We start from the raw sequence: 26,781 nt of genomic DNA, 5'->3' as shown, positions 1-26,781 counted from the left end.
TAGGAAACGGTGCATCCTGTAAAACAACAATTCGCTGACACTTTATTTTACCTTAGACCAACGTTGCTCCCTCCATGCGAATGGTGTCCAACTCTTGTCGGACTGCGGGCCACATACACCGCCCCCTGGTTGCTCGTGAGCCACGAAACTGTGTATTCGGGAAATGAGACGAATCCTTTGAGGCTTCTTCAGGTGGGAATAGGATTGCTGAAAAACTGTCCCGAACTTAGCGGGACAGTCCCGACATTGGTCTACATGTCCCGAGTTCCTACTTTTCGGGACAGTTCGGGACAGCCGCACGTTTGCCTCTTTTCTGCTGAACACCCATCAATAAATTCGTTTTCTTTGTTATAACGTCTGACAGGTCGGTTGAATTCTGTTCTCTCTTGCATAGTCATAAACATGAATGCGGCTTCGTTTTTGTTGTGGTTTTACTTCTGTTGTGGACTCTATAGCCATTCACAGTACCTCTATCTGTATTCGTAGGCGTGTTAGCCATGTAGGCAACTATTCCCACCTTTTATATTGGAAAGAATGACATGGTTGGCCTAAAAAAAGAAAGCTTGTGGAACTTTGTTGCTGACTACAGATTGGCGGCTGCTCACATTGACATGGTGTGTAGTCGCCAGCCATCCCCCTCCACATCCCCCCTCAGTCCAGGATTCCTCCACTTGAGAGTTGGCAATCCTAGGTGTGAACTACGCAGGCCACTCGTAACCCTAATGCAGGGCACACGTAGGCGCCCCCCCCCCCCCCTCACGGGTCCGCGAGCCGTGCTCTGAGTGTCTGAGTGATTTATTTGCATGAATTTGGAAATGTTGGCAGCTATTGCATCGGCGGCCGAGCAAGTGCTCGGACAGCTCCTCGCGACATCTTGGTTTTCCTTCTCAGTGTCGTTTCTATCTGCCCCCTTGCAATCGCACATCCATCATGCTTAGTATTTACCTCTCTCTCTCTCTCCAGCAGACGCTGCCGCCAAACCCGAATGGTTCACTCGGTATAATGAGCACGTAAGTGCCCACTAAACAAAGAACTAACTCTGAGGCGGCAAAGAGGCAAACACAAGAATATTAGCCGTTCAATAGAATTGAGGTCCTTTAAGGCCAGTCGCGTCGTGAATCAGAAATGAATAAGGGGTCATTCTAACGTGCTCGGCGAGAAGCTACAGATATTAGCAGGCAAAGACTTGCACTGCGAGCCCGTCTCTCGTCCCGCTTCGCAAGTGAAACATTGTAACTGCGCCTGGCAGGATGTCGGTGAGTCCAAGGAGTGTTAGACTGAAGAGCGTTGGGCTGAGTACTCCGCCCTGAGGCACCCCACGGTTACTGTAATGCTGGGAGGTCGGGCCATCCTCGGTAAGTACGAAAAAGGATCTCTCATGTAGATAGATACTTATCCAAAAATATACTTTGCCGCCAAGTCCTACTGCCTCTAACGCGTCGAAAATCGCTTCGTGCGTTACGTTATCGTACGCTCCTTTAATATCCAGAAACAGGGCAGCAGATAATCTTTTGCAGGACTTCTGGTGCTCGACGTACGTCACCAAGTCGATAACGTTGTCTATGGAAGAACGGCCACGCCTGAAACCGGACACTGCATCTGGATATACCTGGTAATGTTCGAGGTACCATTCTAGCCGTGCTAGAACCATCCTCTCCATTAGTTTTCCGATGCAACTGGCAAGCGCAATTGGTCGGTATGATGCAATGTCTACAGGCGACTTGCCAGGCTTGAGCAGTGGAATTAGGCGACTGGTCTTCCATTCTTGGGGAACCGTACCTGTCTGCCAGGAGCTGTTGAACAGGAGCAGGAGCACTTTTCGAGCCTCATCGCCAAGATTACACAGGGCACGGTAGGTTATACCGTCGGGTCCTGGTGAAGATGAACGCTTGCACAAGGCCAGTGCAGCTTCGAGCTCGTCCATGGAGAAAGGACTATCCATGCGAGAGTCGCGTGAAATCGGTGAGTGGCGGAGCGTCGATGTTCCAGCGCAACTAGTTTCACCAGCAATCCTCCTGCAGAAAGCTTCCGCTACGTCAATCTCGCTGCATTGTTGGTGAAGGGCCAAAGACTTGAAAGGGTGGCGCTGCTGAGGTGTTCCACGGAGACCACGAACAGTTTTCCATATGTGAGACAATGGTTTTCGTGGATCCAAAGATTCGCAGAATGATTTCCATCTTTGTGATGCAAGTTTGTCCATACGACGCTGAATCTTCTTTTGAGTTCTTCTGGCCAACCTCAAGTCATGTACAGACTTCGTGCGCCTGTATCTTCGCTCTGCACGACGACGAATTGCGCGAAGCTTCCCTAGCTCAATGTCGTATTCGGTGCGTGTAGACGTTCTCAGAAGCAAATGTTTCGTAGCCTCTAGGGCACCTTTTATGATGTCCTCTAGGCTAGTGGACAAGTCATCACGACAGCCGTCTTCGACAATTGACTTGAACATTGGCCAGTCGATACATTGTGTGACGGCGGCTAACCTGGAGTCCGTCAACCCTTCAACCCTAAGATAAGTGGGTAGGTGGTCACTTCCCCGCGTTTCAATATCCAGAAACCACCTGACCTTTCTAGTGAAGGAGCGTGAAACAAAGGTCAGGTCCAGGCAGCTACAGTAGGCAGTTCCACGTAGAAAGGTGGGGCTTCCATCATTTAACAAGCACAGTTCTTGTTCGGAGGCAAATGACACTAATCTTCTGCCTCTCGAGTTTATCTTAGAACTTCCCCAGAGATGGTGGTGGGCATTAAAATCTCCAGTAATCACCAAAGGCTGCGGAGTCGCTGTGGTGATTCGCCGTAATCTCTCGCAGTCCAACCGACTTGAGGGCGATATGTAGGCTCTAATTAATGTGAAAGTGAGCTTGCCTTTCTTCACTGTCAGACAGACGTATTGGTTTTCTTGGTCAGGCGACACTGGGTGATGGACATACGTAAGATCACGTCGCATGAATACGATGATCTTGCTGCATTCTCCGTGGGTGGCGGACATGAAACATTCATACCCGGACAGTCTGATGTTATCTGATAGGGGCTCGCAGATGACGATGACTGGGAACTTATTCGTGAACACAAACTGTCGAAAGTCCGACATGCGTGACTTCAGTCCTCTGGCGTTCCACTGAAATATCGACGCGTTTCGGACTTCGTCACGAAACGACGGCTTCTGGAGAGCCATGATTTTAACCAAGAGCTGCAAGTACTGGACTCAAAGTGTCCAGCACCTGTTGTGTGCTTTGCGCAGACGAAGACTTCATGTTGGTAAGTATAACGCGAATGGCACTCATGAGCGACCGCAGAATGTTGATGACCTGGAGATCATCAGCCAGCGTCGCTTCAACAGTTGCAGAAGCCGTTGAAGTCGGTGCGTTTTGAGGTAACTTAGCAGGGAGTTGTGCCCTCGGTAGCTCAGGCCATTCTTCAGGACGGGCGAGCCTCTCCTCTTTGTTCGCTTTCCTTGTATCTGTCTTGGTGGCGCAGTGTGGAGATGCGGCAGCCCTTCTGACTGTAGCTGGCGTGTACCTATCTGCAGTAGCGGAATTTCTTGAACGTTTTCGGTGCCGATGCCGACGTCGCCGAACAGCGGTAGCAGCCTCTCGATGCGTTGAATTGTCGCGCACCATGCGTTTTAGAATCGTGAATTCCTTCCGCATCCGCGGGCAATCCTTTGATGAGGCCTTGTGAGGACCTCTGCAGTTAGGGCACTTTAGAACATGTGCGCTGCAGGCGTCTTCTGAATGGGACTCAGAGCACCGCGGGCACACTACGCTGTTCACGCAGACACCCTTCACGTGGCCAATCTTGCAACACTTGAAACACTGGAGGGGCTTCGGTACGAAAGGTCGTACTGGATGGCGGACATGTCCTACTTTGACGTGGGAAGGAAGGCTGTCTCCTTCAAACAAAATCTTCACACAGCGTGTGTTTCCCAATCTGGAAATCCTTGTAATCAAATTGCCTTCTGTCGTTGGCTTTATCAGCGTTGGCAAGTCGTCATTAGGAATGGCAACGTCGACGTCATAAATGACGCCCGCAGTACCATCGCCGCCTGTAGGGATCATTGATAGCTATCCATCTATGCCAACGACATTTGCATTTGGACGTCGGCTGTGACGCGACTGCAGCTTCGCGCGCGGCTTCAAAAGTCAGCTACTTTAACATCATCCTACCTTCGAGAACAAGGACTTCGTATGTCATACGAGAAGTGCGCAGCGATGGCATTTACCAGGAAATCAATGTCTCCATACGTGATATCCGTCGACAGACACATCATCTCGTACAGCACGAGTCACAGATTTTTGGGGGTGGTCCTTGACAAAAATCTCTCCTGGACCCCTCATGTGAATTATGTGAAAAAACGCCTGACAGGAATTTGCCATATGCTTAAGTTCCTTGCAGGAAAGACCTGGGGAGTGCCAATACACTCTATGCTGCAACTGTACAGGGTCCTCTTTATTGGATTCCTGCGGTACAGCCTACCTGTCATGTCCAACACCTGCAGAACTAACCTGAACACAATCCAAAGCATCCAAGCCCAAGCACTCAAGATATGTCTCGGTCTTCCGCGGAGTGCGTCAACGACTGAAGTCATTGCAGTCGCTCAAGATTTCACTATTAGAACACACATTAACATTGAAACAATGCGTGTGCACATAAGACACGTCGCCCGGACCCCTACCCACCACCTAGCAAGTCTCCCAGTAGATAGGCCCCACACGACATTCAGTGCGACTGTCTTCGCGCACCGTGCCTCTTTCAGGTCAGGTTACACACCTGCGGCAAGGCCTTCTATTCCTCCATGGTGTATGCGCCGTACTCAAGTGAACCTTACAGTCCCAGGACTTCAGAAAAAGTCGGACTTGCCATCATCAGCGCTCAAGCAACTAACTTTACTTCTGTTGTACGAGAAATACAGCGACTGCACACACGTCTACACTGATGGATCAACTACATCAACCAGTTCCGGCGGCGCTGTAGTTATACCAGCAATGAGAATAACCAAGCGATTCAAGACTTCCCATGTCACTACGTCTACAGCTTCAGAGCTCGCGGCTCTCCGCGAGGCGCTTCAAGTGATAAATACTGAAAGTCCTAGAAAATGGGCAGTCTTCTGCGATTCAAGGCCGGCCTTGCAATGTGTGCATTCATTTCTCCGACATGGGAATCACGATCAGCTCACGTGCGAAATCGCGGAACTTGTCCATCACTTAGGAGAAAAAGGCCATGATATCTCTTTTCAGTGGATACCAGGTCATTGCGGTATCATTGGTAATGATGACGCCGATAAGGCAGCTCGGACGTCAAACCAAGAAGACCGCTGCGTCCCCATTCCGCTCTCAAGGACCGACGCCGCGAGACAACTTGGCATTCTGGCACGCACGATCTCCTTAGCAGAGTGGAATACCGTACATACAAGGCGCACAAGACTGCACCGACTAAACCCATCACTTCAACTCAGACCTCCAGCCGGTGTGCACCGGCGTGAAGCGTCTCTTCTGTGTCGGTTATGGCTTGGAGCGGCCTTCACGAATGCCTACTCAGCCCTAATTGGAATGGCTGATAGTCCTGCATGTGATGTTTGCGCATGCGAGGAGAACATTGACCACATATTGTGCCATTGTCCTCAATTTCAAGCACAAAGACAGTATTTGTCCGACACATTGAGGAAACTAGACCATAGTCCTCTGAGTGAACAGACAATATTAGAGCACCGTCCCGACCAATCATCGGCTCAGAAGGCAGTGAAGGCACCTTTGTGTTTTCTCAGAACTTCTGGTTTGCTCGAGCGACTTTAACTGAAGTGCTGTCCGTACACGTACCTACACCTTCTCTCTCCCTTCTTTCTCTTCCCCTTCTCCCTTCCCCCAGTGTAGGGTAGCCAACCAGACTATTGACTGGTTAACATCCCTGCCTTCCTGTATTCTTCTCTCTCTCTCTGTAACTGCGCCTCGTCCTTGGTGCAAGAAGAACACGAAGAAAAAGAACGGTAAATAAATTCGGCCCAAATACATCATGCAACCACTGCGGCAAACGAATACCTGGAGTACCATATACGTCAGTATGTGACACTGCTACGCTCTACGCTACAGACTGCGAAAAAGGCTCTACATGACTATGCTGTGATCCATCGGGATGTTCGAACGCAACAGATCCCACGGACGCACGAACCGCGCCCGCCAAAATACCCCCTATTCAGAAAGGGCAAGGTCAGTGTCGCGAATAGTTAACTGCTGCCTTTTCTTTCTTTTTAGCCTATTTTGTTATCTGTCAGTAATACGCGTGACAGCTTATCTGTCAGTCCTGCTCTCCAACCGTCAACGCCAAGGGATGCGAAAAATCATAATAATCATAGATCGCGCTTAACATGCAAAAGGCTGTCTCTAAGCTACGATAAACCGCGTAGGGGAGAGCTTAACAGCACCTTTGACACAGTGGATGGCAATCATCGCACCATCTATCCGAGCTAACTTAACCAAGCAGTCAAGACTAGGTGTTATAGTGGTGAGAGAGAAGTGATAAGCGAATGACAAGGAGGTTAAGCAGGCTGAGATCGGTAGGCTACCCTGCACTGGGTAAGGGGACTGATATATGAGTAAAGGGTAAGAAGGCCACAGCATACATGCACATAGAGCATACATGCACATATCAATTTTGTTTTTGTATAACCAATGGCAAGGGATTTATATACTATACACAGGAGAGTTACGAGTTCTTTTTCTTACCACTTCGGGAAGAGAGAAAAGCTGTTCATTGGAACGCACAGATTTTTTACCAGCATTCACATGATCGCTGACAGGCTACTCTGTATAGGGAAGATGATTAGATTATTCAAGAGGATAGGGAAAAGGAGAAATTACATTCTGAAAGTAAACCTGATAACGATGTTTAAAGCTGCGACAATGACAAAATATTCAGGCCTTTTTATATCGCGAAGTGAACCTTGGTTAAAGCTTTCCGAGAAGGCCGATTTCTGATTCGCCGCTGTTTTGAACGGCATGGCATAGGACCTATGATACCATGTAATTTAGGCAGAGTGTGACAACAAATGATGTCGATTTGGTGCTCAAGACAAATAATCTCGTCGCGGTACGCGGCAAACCGCCGATCCCTACTGTGTCAGCTTAGAGACCGCGCAAAACTTCTTACCAGACCGAGTTATGTAATTCGTGCGTTCTTTAGTCTAAATACGCGAGCTTTTCATCATGTCTCCCCAACTAGGGCGCCGTTGCTGCTGCCGGGAAGGAAACTGCCAACCTTACGCGCCCAGGAGTACATATCTAAATAGCTACTCAATGAACAACAGTGGCTCGGCTAGCAAACATCGGCAGCAAACCAGTCGAAACAAAATAGATGAACGCAATTATCGCAGTAAACGAACAGCCGGCCAGGCTGAAGAACATCGATTAGTTGGCACAAGACGCGTGCAGCGTGAGAACACATCGAACGGCTATAGCCTGCAGCCAAACGTGCGCTCTCCACAGTCAGCGAGTTTCGACCGAGGTCTGCTTGCGCTAAGGATGTCACCAAATTTTTCGACGCGCAGCACGCTTTAGTCGCATCGTCAGCAGTCTCGCTAACTTCTTTCTTTCCTTTTTTTTGCTGGTGTTATTTTGTTGAAGCGTTCAGGCCACGGGTGGCAATGATAAAGAGCAATAAGACCACGCTTGAACGAGGACAGTGGAAGTGCGTGAGGATGCGGAAAGATCAGCGAAAACAAGAAGTGCAGTGACAGTATGAGAAAAAGATGTCAACGAATAAAAATTGGAATCTGTTGTCGCCGAAACACACAGAAAAAAATGAACGTCAGATGTGATAACGAGAGGCTGTAAGGAAAATTTCGCTCTGCACACATGCTTTCGTCCAAGACCTGTTCAAGAAGCTGCAAGTGCAGCGAAGAAAAACATAGCACAATAAAACGAATGGCCGACAACTAGCCAGTTAAGGTAATTGATGGTGTGGACACTGTAACAGAACCTAGCTCCGGTAGTCACGGTTTGGTTAGCATTCGTTTCTTTGTTATTTGTTTCCATAAGGAGGTTCCGGAGAAACCCATCTCACACTCACTGTCGGTGTTAATGCGATTAGTATTCAAGCAATGTAGCGACAAACCATATTGCTGAAGACAATTTATTTCAAGTCTTTAGTGGGATAGGTAGGCTAATGATGTTAATCGCATTATTATACTGCCATGCGGGCTTGCTCATCTTCCTCCAGTGATCGCTGGTCACCGGCTAACGAATGTTAAACGTCATCGTTCGGCGCCGGACGCGCCTGCATGTTTTGGAAGTTTCTCGAATGTTATCGATGGTTCTATCCGTTGTCTGTTGTTGCACCTTGTGTAATCTGATTGTATGCTCGACGCGAATTCTGTATTACTTTCTGAAAGACACGTGGGCACCAGTGATTACGCTAGAACCTTCGGTGACGCGTGTATGAAAGCCGAAGCGCTTGACCCGAAGATCGGATTTTCGACGATCGCCGACTCTGTTCGCCGCTGTCGTTGTGTTGGAGTGCAGCTTGTCTTTCTGGGCACAAGTTCGCGCAGCAAAGCGCTAGTTTCGCCATGTACAATTTTGCAGCTGTGTTCTTGACCCTCACTATCACGTGACAATACGCATGCGCCACAACGCCACTGCACGCCCCTCCCGACAGCGTGCACAGCTCGCACACTACAACAAAAGCTGTACTGAAAGCGGCCTCCCAACTGCAGACAGTTTCGCCCCTCCGGCACTGTAGAAATACAGTTCAGCATAATAACCCAGAGTTTTTGAAGCTCTTGCACAGATAGCTGTTATGTGTGTACTCCAGGAAAGATAGGTTCTAAGTTCAATGCCAAAGTACTTGTAGGACGATGTCGGGGGTACGGCCGTGTTATTTAGGACGTAAGAAAAGAGAGAGTTTGAATGTTTTCGCGAGAAGGACATAATTTTACATTTGTCTGAGTTCAGGGTCATCTGCCATGTACTGCACCAGGAACTGACAAGGTTAAGGTCGTTCTGCAATACTAAATGGTCATCAGATGTTTTTATCGTACGGTATAAAGTGCAATCGTCTGCGAAAAGCCTTATGTGCGATGATATGTTTTGTGGAAGGTGATTAATGAAAATTAAGAAGAGGACCAAGGACACTGCCTTGCGGTACGCCAGAATTAACGCCAGAAATAAGCGATGAGTGGTTATTAACAACAGTGAATTGTTGTCGCAAGGAGAGAAAGTTTCGGAGCCAAGATACAGTTAATGAATCCAGTCGGAGCGCGGATATTTTTGAGACGAGGCGACAATGAGCGACGCGATCAAATGCTTTCGAGAAATCTAAGAATACACGGTGTAAAAATCCACAGTGTAAGAATACACAGTTCCACATTATGTAGGCCTGGATATATCAGATATACAACATCGAAGGATAATCACAGCTAGCAAGTCGATAGCAACAGAGATCCCGTTCGCGTATTGTATTCCGCCAGGCGTTGGCCCACATTCACGTGGGGTACAGTGGGTACATACAAGTACTCTGCGTACAGGATTTCTTCACAATGCACGTGTTAAACATATCGGTCCTTCTGGCGACACGCAATCGTCTAAACAAGGGCGCCGTCAGCTTCTCCGCTCTAAAGTGAGCGTTCCATAATATACCCGCCCTATAGTGAAAGCTTTTACGGACCTTATGAACTCTCTGACCCGCGACGCCTTTCTCTTCCTGCGGCAATTCCTCCCTTTATGGCCGCGGCGTTTACGACTGACGTAAGCCTAGAAAGTTCTCGCTCTAAGCAAATAACGCTGTTTTTCTTCGGTTCCATTCCCCACTGACTGTTCCTTTGTTACGTTCTTCTCCGCTCTAACTGAAATCCGTCCTTCGTGTGCACTTAAGACATTCGCTTTTACTCTGGACCTTCGCGATGCCAATGGCCAGTGCAGGCGATGGCTGTTCCAAGCTGTCACACGACTTTTTCGTCTGCTAAGCGGACTCGTCGGCTATAAAACGACTCCTGCCCTTGCGTTGCGCGTCTTCGGCTTCGGTTTCTCCTCCAGACTTTGGCTCGTGTGTTGGCAGCGGGTGACACAGCTCACAGGCCAGGCTTAGGGACGGAAACCGATAAATTGGCACGCGTTTACTGCCTCCGTTTCCGCTTCGCTGCTAGCACCCACAGATACTATAGTGGGGGGTTTCAAACGACGGCGCCATCGAGAATGTGAAACGTCAGGCGACAGTTCTCGCTAAATACGATGCACCGGGTCATAAAACTGTACACGCGGTGCAGCGGAGCCAAGCGGAAGGCACAAAGGGAATACGACATCGTAATGCGAAGTTCTTAACTGAACTTATTAGGACGATAAATTAGGCTGCATGGTAAATACTCAAAGCGAGCAGCATCGCCAAACCCAAGACACGTGTGACCCAGGGCAGGACACGCGTCGGGTTGTTCATTTTGTCTTTCTCGTTAGCAGTGCTTAAGGATTTCTAATTGACCCATTACTCCCGCCTCATTACCCCCGTGAAATGGGACCGGGACGACCTCTGCGGGAAGTGCGTTTTCGAGGCATGTCTCCGGCTTTGTTCATGCGGAGCCATCCATCGAGACCAAGCCATGAATGTGTGGACCGGCTGCAGCAGGTCGCAAAGTTCAAGCAACGATAGGTTAAATGTCAGCACAAAACGAACAGGGCGTCACCAAAAAAATCGGCGCGAACGCACAAATGTATTATAATTTGGACGCCAACGCACCCTGGTGCCGGACGTCTGCGCACCGCCATTTACGTCAGACTGCGCCATGTTCACATTAGCCACATTAACCACGCTCCGGTGCCACCGAGAACATCGATCACACTATGCGAACGCTGCCTAGCCGCGGAAAATTAAGCCCGACAGAGGGGCTACGCTACGCTTACAAGAGCCATCTAGGGACGGAAATGTTACCTGCAGTAGCGCGATCGGGCGAGGAACCCCGTTTGCCAGAACAAAGAAAGAAAGAGAAAAAAATACATTCGCCACACGCGCGCACTCATGCACGCCGTGTGCGCGATGTACTGGTGAGAAAAATCTCAGTCAGAAGAAAGGGAGACAGTGTGCAAAGGACCTGCGACGCACGTGGAGCTGCCTGCAAGAGGTTTTTAATGAGCCGTGATGCTCATTGCGTTGGAAATGTTGGACAGAAAGCCGCGCGAAAAGTGATTGCGGTGAGACAGAGACAGGGTGAAAAATAACCAACAGAGGAGGCCTGTTAAGAGGCCTTTTTCTAATTTCGTACACCGCCAGGCAAGCCTGCAGCCTCCGATTATGCGCTGCCGCTACCGAACCACGTGGAATTGAGTAAATATGCCTTCTCAATGCAGGCACGGTTTACACGATAGGCTCTTCAGGCGACAGTAAATTCGCAACTGAATATAGGCTAGAAGCAGTTACCTGCGTTAAGCGTCACGCAGACAAACCACAAGATACCTGAAACTCTGTCTGACGTACATCGCGGCGAATACATCAGTTTATAGCCTCTGGCTAATTAAAGGAAGCGCCGCTCTAGCTTCCCGAACACAGCACGCAACATTCAGGGCGGATTCTGCGCGAGGCGTAAAAAAAAAAAGAAATGTGACTGCGAACCGCGAACACGGCTTGAACGGCACGAAGCACCCTGTTCTCATTGTCGGGCTAATGTAGCCCGGCGCCGTGATTACATTACAGGACGCAAGATGACACTGGCGAATAAGACACAACGAGAGAGAGAGAGAGGGTGAGAGAGGGGGGGAGAGAGCAAATTTGGCGGTAATCTGTAGAAACGTTGAGCGCCTGTGAAAATCTAACGTAATCTCACCCGTCGCGCGACGTGTGTGCTCCCTTGGGGTTGGAAGAACAATGCACTGCGTAGAGGCAGACGAGAATGAACTCGCAACGAAGCACGCTCGTTGGCCTCTCCCGTGACGAAATAGGGTAAAGACGTCACTGAAGTTCTGGAGCATGCAGTACGCGCAAAGCCCGTAGCCATTCATAGAGGGTGCCTAAATAGTGCCACGGCGGATACGCTAAAATTAAACGAGACAAATGGAGCCGTCGTTGCTTAGCTATGGGAACAGAGACACAAGAAAAGTTCATCGCAAGGTCAGCTCGACCATTAACAGCTGTGAGGTCGAACTGCTACGCTAGCGAAAACTACAGCAATTTGCCAGAAGCGTAAAAAAAAGGGTAGTCAGTTCAATATTGCGTACAACGCAGACGCAATATTCTTGACGGGTCAAGAAATATACGAAGAAGACATCGCGATTGTGTCCTCGTCGTTCTTTTTTTTTTTTTCGCCGTCGTTTGCGATGTTTTCCGCGTGCACTAAAACAAACTACCCCAACCAGCGTAGAGCTATCCCAAAAGCAGTCGTTTACTAACTTTTCATTTTGGTCGACCGTGCGTACGCAATCAATCTGCAATGACAAACTTAGCTGGATCGCAGCTGCTGGCTGGTACAGACTAGAAGAACGCGAAAAAAGAAAAAAGAAGAAATGCACGTTGGCTATGGAACTGGGGATAATGATATAATTCAAAGCTTTAAGGGGCACCTCCTGAATTATCTACGTGGTCACTGTCCCTATCGTATGAAATCTGTCTCTTCAACGTACTGAATAGGCGAGCGATCGAACATGTCGAGCACGGAAAACAAACGCGCTTGTAATTCAGTCGACATTGCGCCCTCCGATGAATTTGATACGTAAGTCACGCTAGTCTCTGAAACACTCATAATTGATAGTCAGCCGAGATCGAACAATTCCACGTGCTTATGTCACGGACAGTTGCGATGACGTATATATATATATATACACATACATACATACATAAGGAGGTTGCTACCTCGAAGTCAAGGTTACTGTGTCATTTTCTCTCTTCACGTCTCGACAAAGACACAGATCATAAGATCGAGTCATTGCTTTACTTCATTTTTATTTCCGGCTATCGCGTATAATTTTTGTCTGATACTTCAGCTAATGATTACACACAAAAGGAGTAACTGTGTCCTTTTCATTACCTCCGTATGTTATCTACAGCTATATTATTGCCGAGAGTGGTTCAGCTGCAATAACCTTGTTTCGCATATGGGGACAAAGGCAATTGGTATTTAGAGCTCCGGAAAAGAAGTGGAAGGGCAACCCAAACCACGAAGTCCAGTGGTTATACTTACGCTAGTCAGGATGTGCAGACGTGCTTCGATTATTTGTTAATCACCTGAGGTTGATTTTTGTATATTCTTCGATTTTTCTTTCCCTTGTCTTCTTTACCTTTTTTATTGTTTTCCTCTTCATGTCGTCTCAAAGACCTCATCTGAAGTAGAAATCCCTCTTCATAGCAGCACTGACATCTTCAGCTTCCATTAAAATGTTTCTTGCTCGCATGGGACAGGTTAAGGTGGAGATGCAACGGCGCTCTTTTTTTCTGTCTTAATTTCACACTGCAACATGACCAGCCATTTTTGGAAGTGGCTGAGGAACGCTGAGCCAGGCATCATTTGCCTTTATGTCAAGCCCCTCGACAACAATGTATTTTTGCCTCTCTCCCCCTCTCTCTCTCTCTCTCTCTCTCTTGTTTGTCCAAATAAACTTCAACATCTACATCCTTCGAGCTCACACCTAACACAGAACACCACAAGAGCAAAGGAAAACAAATGTGTTTCGTAGCTAAAAAACAAAGAATGAGTGCGATGGGTTATAATTTGGATGGACTGCCTCTTGAACTGGTTGAACACTATAAATATCTTAGGACTCGAGGCCGTCATCTCGGTATAGAGGCCTAGGTCTCAAATCTGCTGTGCACAAATAAAGTTTACTCCTCCTCCTCCTCCTCCTCCTCTACTTTTCAGAAAGTTCGACCTAGAATACACATATTGAATATTTCAGGTTCATGTCATCAAGAATGCCCAACCTCATTAGACGTAATTTTCGTAAAGCTCCCAAAAGTGTAACAGAGCAGCTTTACAACACAAATACTCGCACAATACTCGAGTACGCTTGTTGAGGCTTGGAACCCTCAAACCTCTTATCTAACAGACAAAATTGAACGCATTAAAAACCGCGCTGCCAGGTTTGTTTCTGAGAATTACAACTTCCACAGCAGTATTACGTTAATTAAAGAAAAGCTTGGGGTGGCCAACACTAGCACAACGCCGCTTAGCAACGAAATTAGAGCTTTTTTTTCGAATTTACTCTGGTCTCACAGGAATAAAGAAGAACTTGTACATTTTCCCGCCCCATTTCATTTATTCTTTTTTTTTTTGCTATGTGATCATGAGTTTAATGTTCTTGAAACACGCTGTCACATTGATGCATTCCGCACATCATTTTTCCTGCTTACTTGAACGCACTGGAATAAACTTCCTAAAGGTATTGTTCAGTGTAAAACGTGTTCTGAGTTTCAGTCATGTTTTATCGGCAAACCTGTCGTAATCGCATATCTATGTGCTTCGTGCGATAAGCTAACGTTTCCTTTTCTATGATATGAATAGGCTTGTCAGCATGTCGCTACGTTTTTTCTTCTCTTTCTTATTATTTTTAAAATTTTTATTTGCGTGATGTGCGTTTTGTACCTTGCTGTCTGCTTTTTGAATCGGCTCAATTTTTGCTTATGTTTTGCTTTTCGCTACAAGCGTTCCCCCTGTAATAATGCCCTTGTGGCGCTGCAGGCACTTGTGTAAATAAATAAATAGATGGGCTCAACAGGCTGAGTTTCATTGAAGAGGAGAAGCACGTCCCTATCCGGTACTGCCTGCGGCTTCTTGAGAAAGGACACTTGTCGGCGTTTTCACAAGCACTGCAGAAGTGTGACTGCAGTAACTAAACTAAATGTAACGGACTTCGAACACTGAATTACTCGGCATTACGCGACAAGCAAGCCGGATGGATGGACGGATGCCATGAGCGTCCCCTTCGGAGCGGGACGGTGGGTTGCGCCACCAAGCTCTTGTTATTGTATTGCGTAATGTTCTAACTATGTTAAAAGAAAAGGGAAAAAAAAAACACGCAATGAATTCCCACAACCGGACTTACCTGAACTTATATTGCGAACTTTGTTTTTGTACACCACCATTGCTTGTCGTTTCCCTACTTTGCTTCCACCTATCGTCCAATCGCCTTTTACTAATCTCTGTTGCGGATATGTTTACATTCCCCCGCTCTCACTGAACACAAGGACTTCAAGGAGGCCACTGGAGCCTAAATCGACCGCTGGGCAGATATCGCGCATAGCGAGAGCCTCGTGTCAAGTTTCCTTTTCCTTCATTTGAGGCCTAAAGCAGGCGCAGTGTTCCTGCCTGTGTCAACTTAGTTTTGTACTTAGCGTTTCCTGCGTTTGTTCTTTTCTGTTACGATATTATATATTTACCTTGAGAGAGAGAGAGAGACAAAAGGGAAGGAAAGACAAGGAGGTTAGCCAGTGTACGTACCGGCTGGCTTCCCTGTGCTGGGGAAAGAGTTAAAGGAAATAAAAGGTGAAAGAAGAGGGTAAAAGGTTGAGAAAAATTCACACAATAACGTGATGCTACGCGCTACAACATTGCAACACGTTCGCACAATTCACAAGCCCTTCAAAACTTGAGCAGAGCCTTTAAGGCTTTGAGTGCCGAGACCAGTGTCCTAGAACTTTTTCTTCAGTGAAGGGCGATTTTCCAGTTTTTCGAGCGCGATCGCCAGGTTGTTTGAAGTGCTTATGAGACCGGTAACTGTGTACCGTCGCATTGTTTTATTCAAACGCCAGTTTAAAATCAGCTCTACTATCCTTCTCCAGAGTTCTCGTATTCCACCTGTAGGTGTTTCAAGTAATTGTTCCCAGATGCTGCTCATTTCATAGTCAAAAGTACGTTGCAGTGAGAAAGACCTGCCTTTTTAACTACTTTGGACTCTGTTAACTTCAGCGCCTAAAGAGGCATAACGTGACTCCAAGCGTCACACGGCAAGAGTCAGGATGACACTGAAATAGAAGCAATACTCAAAGCTAAAAGCATTTGATAAATGAAACTCTGTCAGAGGACTAATATAAAACGTAAAGCGTAATCTACATTAATTATCCTTATTAAACTAATTCGTGTAGCTTCATGTTACTTAATACAGTTACCGAGTGGCTACGAAATGCTGTGCTAGCAAACGTTCACTCTAGAAGAATATATAGCCGCCCACATCTACTCTAGTACTGGAGTTGTCGGCACAAGACATCTACAAAGTGCTCAACGTTCCTTATTCGCCCGAGGCTTTTAAATATATTGCTCCAGCTTTCAACATTCCCCAATGAACCGGTGAGTAACTACCTATACAATGCTGCAAAGGAGACTCAAGTGACACCCTGCCTAAAATCGTAAAAAAACTTGCGGTAACAAATGACGAAAGATGCGGTCTCTGAAAACACAGAATGCAACCGAGCGTTCAGTGGGTTTGCAATTAGGCTTTACCTGTCGTAAAACTTCCTTACTTGCCTTCTTCGAACGCTCGTAGCATGGCGAAACGTAATTGCGGCGACTAACCGCACGTACTTACGGTGAGGTTAGGTACAAGAAAGAAAAGACGCCAGTAGACAAAGCTACTTGCTAGAGCCCCAAATACGCAGTCAATAAATTCCCCAAAGTAAGCCTTGCACTCTGCTCGATAGCACCCGCTTAAGGAAGGAGCAAAGTACCGCCTCTGAACAATAGAAATCTAAGCAAGAAAGGCCTCCAGAGGCCGCCTCTGTGTTGCCAACAAAACCTCCAGATTCCATTTTCGTTTGTGGCAGAAAGAAAATAACCGCGTCCCCGTCTGAGTGCAGACAAAAATAGGCTCCGTTTGCGAACTTTGTGCTACCTGCCACACTGCAGACGCACGGAAAGGTGGCGTTGTTAACGAAGCAATTGGGTCCTGCGCCACCACTGGTCAGGAGGTCTGGGATTTTATTCACTTCTTCAGCCGATGCTGCCGTCTTTAGTTGGGCAGAACACTGCGGTACGTTTGCGCAGTAGTCTCTATTGGTGCGTCCTTCCCAAATTGGCTTACGCCCCCAAAGCCAAGCTCCTGGCTTCAAAGTGGCGTTGCCCTTTGTCTTTTGTTCCGAGAGTTTGCTTCGCCACACACTTACGTTTACTGTAGTGAAACCTGATTTACAGGGGCACATAAAAATGCACGGGGCTTACAGAATGGTGACACACACACACAAATACACACGCACGCACGCACGCACACACACACACACACACACACACAGACACACACACACACACGCACACACACGCACACACACAAACACACACGCACGCACAAACAAATACACAGGATAACAAATAAATAAATAAATAAATAACGAAGCTACATGACTTTTCCGCGAAAGCGATTTCAACGAGTTCCGTGACGCTGCCAGTGTCAATGCAGGTCTGGCGCAGACACATGCCACTCCTTTACTCGAGCAACCAGATTTCAGTATTTTACCGAGAGCCGCTACAAACCCGCTGCTCGTTGAATCTAGACAGCTGAAATTAAGTATGAGAGTCAACAGCGACTCCTGGCAACCTCGGAGCGACGGGACGCTGACGGCAGACGAAATTAGCGAACTAATCTTAGCACAGCCGATACTTGGTGAGCACTTGCTATCTATAGATCACAGGAGAAAACATTAAAAAAGGAGCTGCGTCTATCATTTCAGCGTGCTGTTTCATGCTTCATCATATACAGAGGAGGCAAATGGAAATATGAGCCAGAAAACCCCAGCGCATCAAGGGCAGTTTACCTCCTATTTCTGAGAACGGAAAGCGGTGTCATATAATATAATAGTGCCTGCGAGAACGACAACAGAAATAAACGAAACCTGAGCCTTTCATTGAGTGGCCTCGAAAGCAATAGCATTTGTTGTTACTGATTATTTTATTTGTCCCCACGTGCCAAAAACCGAAGTAGACATTTGGTAAGTTGAAAGACTCGGCCAGTTGGCATTGTATCACGAAGTTATAGCAGCGCGAACTAAAACACATACACAAGAAAGAGACACACGGGGACAAGCGCCCCTTGGTTGAGGCAGACATGGTTTGAAGAATGCGCAAGCTTACGGTATCGCATTTCTATCTAACATTTAACAATACATGCTGTCGCCACTATTTACACAATGTCGCGTAGAAGATCGGGCGCAAGCGCGATTCGAGAATAACTAGGACAGATACTAAGGTTACAAGGTGGATTATATGCTTTCTATTATTGCCCAGAGATTTCCTTTATCTCGGGAAATCCAGCCTGGCCTCATCTAAAACGATGAAAGTTGGCAGACAGTGCTTTTGTTGCTGCATTTCGTCTTTGTATTTTGTTCTTGTTTACCTTTGCGCTGTTCGAAGAGCACCGCGCTCATGTGATTCTCACTTTATTCTGTATACGCGTTTAGCGGATGTAGAAAAAAAGAAGCATGGCACCAAAAAAAGCAATACATATAGAAATCGGAAAATCTTCCATTAAATATACATGTCTGATGGCAACGACGCATATATTAAAATTCAAGTAAGTATAGAAGTCCTCACTGCAGAACCTTTGGCCATAGTTACGTCCCTGCCATTTCTGCAACCGAGCCATCTTGGCTGCACTACTAATTTAGAAAAATCAATCAAACTCAATTAAGAAAAATCCAATATGATATGCCAACATGCAGTAAACTGTACCGAATGCCTGCCGCTGCTTATGGTGCATAGTACATTATTAATTTCACGTGCTAACGAAAACAGCGTTAAACCTCAATATGATGTGAATAAGTTAGTAGCACTGATTTCAAGCGAGGTTGGGTAATCAGTTTGTGAGGAAGTGTGATCGCTCCTAGGAAATGAAAAATAGAGACGATTCAGGCGAAACTAAAGGATTTCTCGTCTTAAGCCTGCTTCTCTGTCGAACCACGTTCTTAATTTGAATTTAGTGCTGTTCCCACCTCTTTAGCTAAAAAGGAAATTGAGAAACAAAGTGAGTTCGAACAGCGACAAATTAGAGACAACATAACAGAAGACAAACGCATAATTGGATACGTAACGGCACCGACGACTTAACAAAAACCAGGGACGTGCTTGTGTTCACAGAGGCAGACGCCCGAAAGGATTTTCAGCTGTTCCTTTTTCTTCTTCTTCTTGCTCGCAGCTTATCTGCCGAAAAGATAATGAGGAACTGAAAAGAACGTGCTCCAGACAAACAGGAAAGTTAACGAGACAAAGACGGACAGGGAAATGACCGTAAGACAAGCAGCGTCCCCTCGAGGTTGCTTTCGAATACGAACGCTAATGAGCAGCACTTTTCCGAATCCCTAACGAACCACTCGCTGATTACTGAAGCCGTTTGCCGACGTAAGCCGTCCTCCGTGGAGCAGCCTTAGCCAGCACCTGCATGCCCCCTCTTATCCCGTCACCCTCGCCTCTTCCAACGCATTGCCGCAGTTCCTCATTCGATGACGACGTTCGCACGGAGAAGTGGGCAATGTTTATGAACGGCGCGAGCGGTTTCGACATCCCCGTTAATAGCGTTGCTCCGCGGACTCCGCGTCTGCGACACTGCCGCGTAGCGCTTTTCAGACAATCTTGGAGGAGACCAAACCCAATGGCTCCTCTCGGTTCCAAGCGTCAGTTCGCGCTGTTCCTGCGGAACGCAACTTCCACTGCGCAATGTCGCAACGCAGTAGGCCCCGGCTACCTTCCGCCCAATTCGCTGTGGTCGCGAGAACATCATTGAATACATTTTCTGCGACTGGTGTCGCTACAGTGCACAGAGACAATCGTTCGGCACTGCGCTATCTCGCTTGGATCATGGGTCACTAAAAGATCAAATCATTTTCAGAATGCCGACGCCATATCACATCACGGAATAGGCAATGAAGGGGCTGCTGCAGTTTTTAGGGACATGAGACGTGAACAAACTGCTGCAGCCTGAATTGGTGTCCATTGTAAAACGGACACCAATTGCTGTGCTGTGGTAACATGCGGTGATAGAGACCAGCTGCGATCGCGTGTCCGCGCTTTTTTTTTTATTGAAATGAATAATAGGAGAGGTTGGCGCCTTTATGGTGGCACCGTCTACTCCTTGTCACTTGGCAAAGGAACCGAATTTGCGTAAGAAGGGAGAATAGCGACACGAAATACGGCACTCAGTAGAACACTGGATGAATAAAAAATATACAGTCCAACAGTACATGAGTCGCAAAGTTATGTGCATTAGTTCAGTTCACATACGCTCATATAAAGTCAGATGTTTTCAGCAGCCAAAACACACAACACATGTAATGCACTGCAAGTACAGAACAGAATTATACATATTGCGTAAAAGTTGCGATCACCACATAAACCAATTATGAACCACGAACAACGTTTGTGTTACTCATTTAACGTATTCGGATCATCTGATACCTAATATTTTCCCCAAATGTTGGTGTCCTCTAAAAACTTTTTCAGAGCAAGAAACGCTCTTTTTTGAAGGCCCGCAGTTGGCCATGGGCCAAGTATCTTTTTTAGAGTGAATGGTCTTCTGTCTAATATAAACAATGTAGCTTGCAGTACCGTTCTTTGTGTATCGTATTTCGTGCACTCGAGAAGAAGATGATGCACATCTTCGTCTGGATGGCCACAAGAACACTGCCGACTAGAGACACGTTTTATTCTGTACAAGAAGTGTTTCGTAAATGCAGTACCAAGACGCAGGCGGTGTACCAATGTTTCAAATTTTCTGTTGTCTCTTAGATTTTCCGGCATTGATAAGTTTATACATGGGTCTATAAAGTATAACTCCGACTTTTTAGTTTGCTGATCAAACCAGGTAGTTTTGCTGAGGCGACAAGAAAGCTGTCTCAGGAGCAGACGGACTTCACTACGCAATAGGGGAAGATTGGTTGTCTCCGCGTTATTGTGCGCCCGATTCGCAGCTGCGTCCGCTGCAGTATTACCAGGAATATTGCAGTGTCCAGGTATCCACTGGAATGCAATTACGTGGCTCATTGCGCTTGCTTTTGTAAGTTGTTTGAGTGTCTCATGCAATAGCAAAGTGTTCAAAGAATTTTTCTTATTGCTCTGTAGTAATGTGAGAGCGGCTTGCGAATCGCTAAAGATAACCCATTCTTGCGAATGTTTTTCTGATGTTAAGAAATGCAAAGCACACAGGATTGCAAACAGTTCTGCCACGGTGGAAGATGTCTCTCGGGATAATTTGAATGTTTGCTCTAGCGCTAAATGTGGAATGACGAATGCTGAAGCCGAGGAATTTTTATGACACGAACCATCTGTATAAACGTGGATGTATTGGGGATATAAAGAGTAAATTTGGAAGCGTGCCAGTTGTTGTGCGGCTAATATGAACATGTCGCTCTTAGATATAATCCCGTCAACCGATATTTCTATTTTAGGACATGTTAACATCCAGGGAGGGTAACAAACATTCGCTTTGCATAATTCAAATCTTGGTAATAATGCTTTATGTTCTCGAACAACATCGTGAATTTTGCTTTTGTTTCTTTCGGTAAGCGCGAGGTTTAATGGATGCCTCTCGTGTTGGGTTAAGACGCGATAAATGTGTCGGCATGTTTCAACCATTCGTATGACTAGAAATGGTGGATGACGAGCTTCTGCAATTACTAAAGAACTCGAGGTAGCCTGCGGAACCCCAAGACACACTCGCAGCCCTCTTGCCAGTAAACGTTGAAGATGTTCCTCAGAACTTTGCGATAAACCATGCAGAATAGGTGCCGAATAAGCAATTTTTGTTTTATGAGTGCGTTATGAACTTGTAGTAGCGAAGAGACTGATCCCCCCCACGTTGTGCCTGCGAGTCGCCGAAGTATGTTTATTACTGCATTGGTCTGCTTACCAATTGCGCGGATGTGTGAAGCCCATGTTAGCTGGCGGTCAAGAATAACTCCAAGAAATTTATGCTCTTTCACAAACATCAAAGTTTGCCCGTTAAGCCTAAGTTGGAAATTAATCAGCTGTCGTCTAGTGAAAGGAAGTATGGCTGTCTGCGTATGAAAGACTCATGTCTCTTTCTTTTAAAAAGGTGTCGATACTATCAAGACCCTCTTGCAGCGTTGTTTGAATGTCTTGTATATGAGGGCCAGAGGCCCATATGCAGATGTCATCTGCGTATAGAGAATACTGTAGACCAGACGGGAGTTTTTGTGGCAAGGCTGCCATGACACAGTTGAATAAAAACGGACTGAGAACACTGCCCTGCGGAACGCCCTGCGTGATGCTGTGATAATTACTTTCTCCTTCAATCGTTTCCATAAATATTTTTCTATCTTTCAAGAAATTTGATACCCATCGCAGTGTTCGACTGCGTAGGCCAAGCTCTAGCATACCAGCAAGGGCGTGTATATGACTTAGCGTCGAATGCTCTTTGAATGTCTAAGAATACTGCTACTGTCACATTTCCGCAAATTCGCTCATGTTCGACGCATGTGGCAATGTCTAATACTGCATCCATTGTACACCGATTTTGTCGAAAACCGGTGATGTGGTCGGAAAACACATTTGCGTTTTCACACCACCATTGCTGTCGACTGTCTATCATCTTCTCCATTAGTTCGGAAACGCAGCTTCTGAGACTGACGGGTCGGTAGGAGTCAAGACAAAGTGGAGTCTTTCCTGGTTTTAGCACTGGAATTACCCGAGCTAATTTCCATGAATCCGGAAGAGTCTCTCTTATCCAGATTTCATTAAATATCTCCAAAAGAGCCATCCTTCCTACTGGACCTAGAGAGAGAGAGAGAGAGAAGAATACAGGAAGGCAGGGATGTTAACCAGTCAATAGTCTGATTGGCTACCCTACACTGGGGGAAGGGAGAAGGGGAAGAGAAAGAAGGGAGAGAGAAGGTGTAGGTACGTGTACGGACAGCATTTCAGTTAAAGTCGCTCGAGCAAACCAGAAGTTCTGAGAAAACACAAAAGTGCCTTCACTGCCTTCTGAGCCGATGATCGGTCGGGACGGTGCTCTAATATTGTCTGTTCACTCAGAGGACGATGGTCTAGTCTCCTCAATGTGTCGGACAAATACTGTCTTTGTGCTTGAAGTTGAGGACAATGGCACAATATGTGGTCAATGTTTTCCTCGCATGCGCAAACATCACATGCAGGACTATCAGCCATTCCAATTAGGGCTGAGTAGGCATTCGTGAAGGCCACTCCAAGCCATAACCGACACAGAAGAGACGCTTCACGCCGGTGCACACCGGCTGGAGGTCTGAGTTGAAGTGATGGGTTTAGTCGGTGCAGTCTTGTGCGCCTTGTATGTACGGTATTCCACTCTGCTAAGGAGATCGTGCGTGCCAGAATGCCAAGTTGTCTCGCGGCGTCGGTCCTTGAGAGCGGAATGGGGACGCAGCGGTCTTCTTGGTTTGACGTCCGAGCTGCCTTATCGGCGTCATCATTACCAATGATACCGCAATGACCTGGTATCCACTGAAAAGAGATATCATGGCCTTTTTCTCCTAAGTGATGGACAAGTTCCGCGATTTCGCACGTGAGCTGATCGTGATTCCCATGTCGGAGAAATGAATGCACACATTGCAAGGCCGGCCTTGAATCGCAGAAGACTGCCCATTTTCTAGGACTTTCAGTATTTATCACTTGAAGCGCCTCGCGGAGAGCCGCGAGCTCTGAAGCTGTAGACGTAGTGACATGGGAAGTCTTGAATCGCTTGGTTATTCTCATTGCTGGTATAACTACAGCGCCGCCGGAACTGGTTGGTGTAGTTGATCCATCAGTGTAGACGTGTGTGCAGTCGCTGTATTTCTCGTACAACAGCAGTAAAGTTAGTTGCTTGAGCGCTGATGATGGCAAGTCCGACTTTTTCTGAAGTCCTGGGACTGTAAGGTTCACTTGAGTACGGCGCATACACCATGGAGGAATAGAAGGCCTTGCCGCAGGTGTGTAACCTGACCTGAAAGAGGCACGGTGCGCGAAGACAGTCGCACTGAATGTCGTGTGGGGCCTATCTACTGGGAGACTTGCTAGGTGGTGGGTAGGGGTCCGGGCGACGTGTCTTATGTGCACACGCATTGTTTCAATGTTAATGTGCGTTCTAATAGTGAAATCTTGAGCGACTGCAATGACTTCAGTCGTTGACGCACTCCGCGGTAGACCGAGACATATCTTGAGTGCTTGGGCTTGGATGCTTTGGATTGTGTTCAGGTTAGTTCTGCAGGTGTTGGACATGACAGGTAGGCCTACTGGACCTAGGTTCTTTAACATCATATATGTGACAGCATCTGGGCCTGCGGTTGTCTTTGTACGGCATGACGAAAGAGCACATTTCAATTCATTTAGACTAAACTCACAGTCAAGATGAGGATGTTGTGATATAAAGCACAAACGAACTTTCTGTTCTGCTAGTGTTGTCGATCTTGTAAATTGTAGGCAAGTAAACGGAATTCCTGGTCTGGATATAAGTTGACAGAATTCGTCAGCAACAGTCCACAGACGGACATGTCCCACAAGGTGAAGGTCAGGAGGTGAGCACAAGTTGCTGCTGACCTCAATCTCTTACCTGCGTTTCCGGAGTGCTTCGAGCTACGGCAAGGGCTCGGAAGGCATGGCTCTGGGTAACTGGACCACTAAAAGATCGGACAACTGACCATATTCTGGGAACTAGAGTAAACGGAGACAAAGACACGCAGTATTCTCGCCACCTTCTCGTACCTAATGTTTGTAAGCGTCTGCGCGAAGTTGACCGAACTTTCTGTGCCATCTTGTTGTCATCCAGCTTTCCACTGCGGCGGTAAGCCCGTTCTGCACGTATTCTAATTGCTCTTAGACATTCATATTCCCCGTCGACTGCAGCGTATTCATTTGGAACAATGACTTGCTTTGTGCAAATCTCGTAAGACTCACACAATACATTTGCAAAACCTTAAAACCTCAGATTTTCGCCCAATGAGTTACTTAAATGGTGACGAAAACTTTGCCAATTAGTATATTTTGAGTAGCGCCGGGTCCCCTCACTCCGTATGAGGCGATGTTTTACCAGGATCGGAAAATGATCACTACCGCGCGTTTCTATGTCCGTTGACCATTCAACGCCATCAAGAAGGTCTTGTGAGCAGAGCATAACATCTATACAGTTTGACTAACGAAACCCCCGCAAGAACGTTGGAGAGCTGTCACTTAACACGATCAGATTACTTTTTTCTGCGGCAGCTTCTATGATGCTTCCACGGGAATCGTTATATTCACTGCCCCAGATGACGTTATGTGCGTTGAAGTCCCCACAAACCAGCACATGTGAGTTTGCGATACCAAACACATTCGCCAAGCTGTCTACTGATATTTTGCTAGCACATTGTAGATAAAGACTGATCACTGTGACGCTTGTGTTTCTAAAAGATATCTTGGATGCTACGAACTCTGGTATATTTAAATCGCTCGACTGTATTAAATAGGACGGCAGGTCCTTTCTCACGCATAACATCGCTCTGCTACTTCCAGCAATGCGCGATGATTTATATATAACATAGTTTGAAAGACGAAAGTCATCTCTTACGCCTGCCTCCTGTATACATAAAACAGGAAAGTTATGTTGAGCTAGTAGTTTGCGAAAATCAGCTGACTTATTTCGAAGGCTATTAGCATTCCACTGAAATACGAAAACATTGTTGTAACGATTATTCATTGTAAGCCTGCCGTGGAGCTGTTGGTGGTTGTGGAAGCACCAACGATTCCATAGAAAGCAGTGCTTTTACCTCTGTTAGGTTGTTTGCTTGTGGAATGGCACTTAAAATTGCACGCAGAGCTGTGAATAGCATGGGCAGGATCATCTGTGCTACGGGTAAAGACGCGTAATCACCAAACGACGCTGAAGCTCCATGCGTGCTCGAAGCAGGTCGCTGAAGAGTTCACTGAGATGGTTGCTGGGATGACTGGTTTGGTTGAGGCGAATGCTGAGGTAGTCGCTCAGATGTTAGATGAGGTTGCTGTGTCAGTGGCTGAGGGCGTTGCTGAGAAGGTCGGCGAATTTCACTCGCAGCCTGGGCAAGATGAGTAGCATTCTGTGAAGGTGGATCATGCCGCTCGCTGTCAGAACGTTGTCGACCTGAGTGCTTTAGAGCTGTAGAATAGCTCATATGGACCCCTTGCTCTTTTTTCTTTGTTAGGAGTTGGAGGCGCGCATCTTACAGCATCAAGGTTGGGTGGGGGCTCATTACGAGGAGGCAGCCTTCCGTATTTTAACTCATGTCTGCGTAACCTTGAAGCAGCTCTACTCTGAGGGCACCCGGAGTAGGAAGCTGTATGGTTTCCGCCACAGTTGGCACACTTTGGCTGACACACAGACTTGCACTCTGTATGGTTGTGGTCTTCTGAGCATATCTTGCAGCGACGCTGACTGCGGCAGTTCTTCGATAGGTGTCCCAATCTCTGGCAGTTGTAGCATCTTAGAGCAGGGCCATGATATTCTTCTACGGGGTGACTCGTGAAACCTAAATGCACTGGTTGCGACATTGGTTTGTCTTCTCTGAAATGGAGGATGACGATTCTCAGAGGGCGTGATTCTACCGCTCCGTCTTCTAAGCGATTGTAGCGTGCCTGACGACGGGCAGATGTAACTCCAAAATCCTTCAGGAAGTCAACCAGTTGTTCTTCCGTATACTCAACTGGCACATGGCCTACCTTGCCGACATTCTTGGTATAAGACGCCGGAATGAATGGCTTGACTTCCAAACCAGCCACTTCGCTCATCGACAGTAGATGTCTTGCAGATGAGACTGAAGTAACGTGGACAGAGAAACTTCCATCTTTATTCACGCGGAAAGAATGCACTTTTTCCTTTGCCGCGGAGACAATTTCCGACGCAGCTCGGTTTGGATTCACTT

The 26,781-nt window shown here is 46.9% G+C and overlaps 1 long non-coding RNA gene across 6 annotated transcripts in view; it reads left to right on the top strand.

Moving 5' to 3' along the window:
• The window catches only part of LOC129384371 (uncharacterized), a 430,482-nt gene that overhangs the window by 135,650 nt on the left and 268,051 nt on the right, over positions 1 to 26,781 (top strand). The window contains exon 2 of one of the 6 annotated variants that reach the window (XR_008612103.2): positions 18,346 to 18,458. The exons of the other annotated variants lie outside the window; for them this stretch is intronic. This is a non-coding gene — a long non-coding RNA (uncharacterized lncRNA). The remainder of the gene's footprint in view (positions 1 to 18,345; positions 18,459 to 26,781) is intronic. 6 annotated transcript variants of the gene reach the window in all.

This window comes from Dermacentor andersoni, chromosome 8 (assembly GCF_023375885.2).
Source record: "Dermacentor andersoni chromosome 8, qqDerAnde1_hic_scaffold, whole genome shotgun sequence".
NCBI classification, from domain to species: domain Eukaryota; kingdom Metazoa; phylum Arthropoda; class Arachnida; order Ixodida; family Ixodidae; genus Dermacentor; species Dermacentor andersoni.
This window is presented reverse-complemented; position numbering and strand designations above follow the sequence as displayed.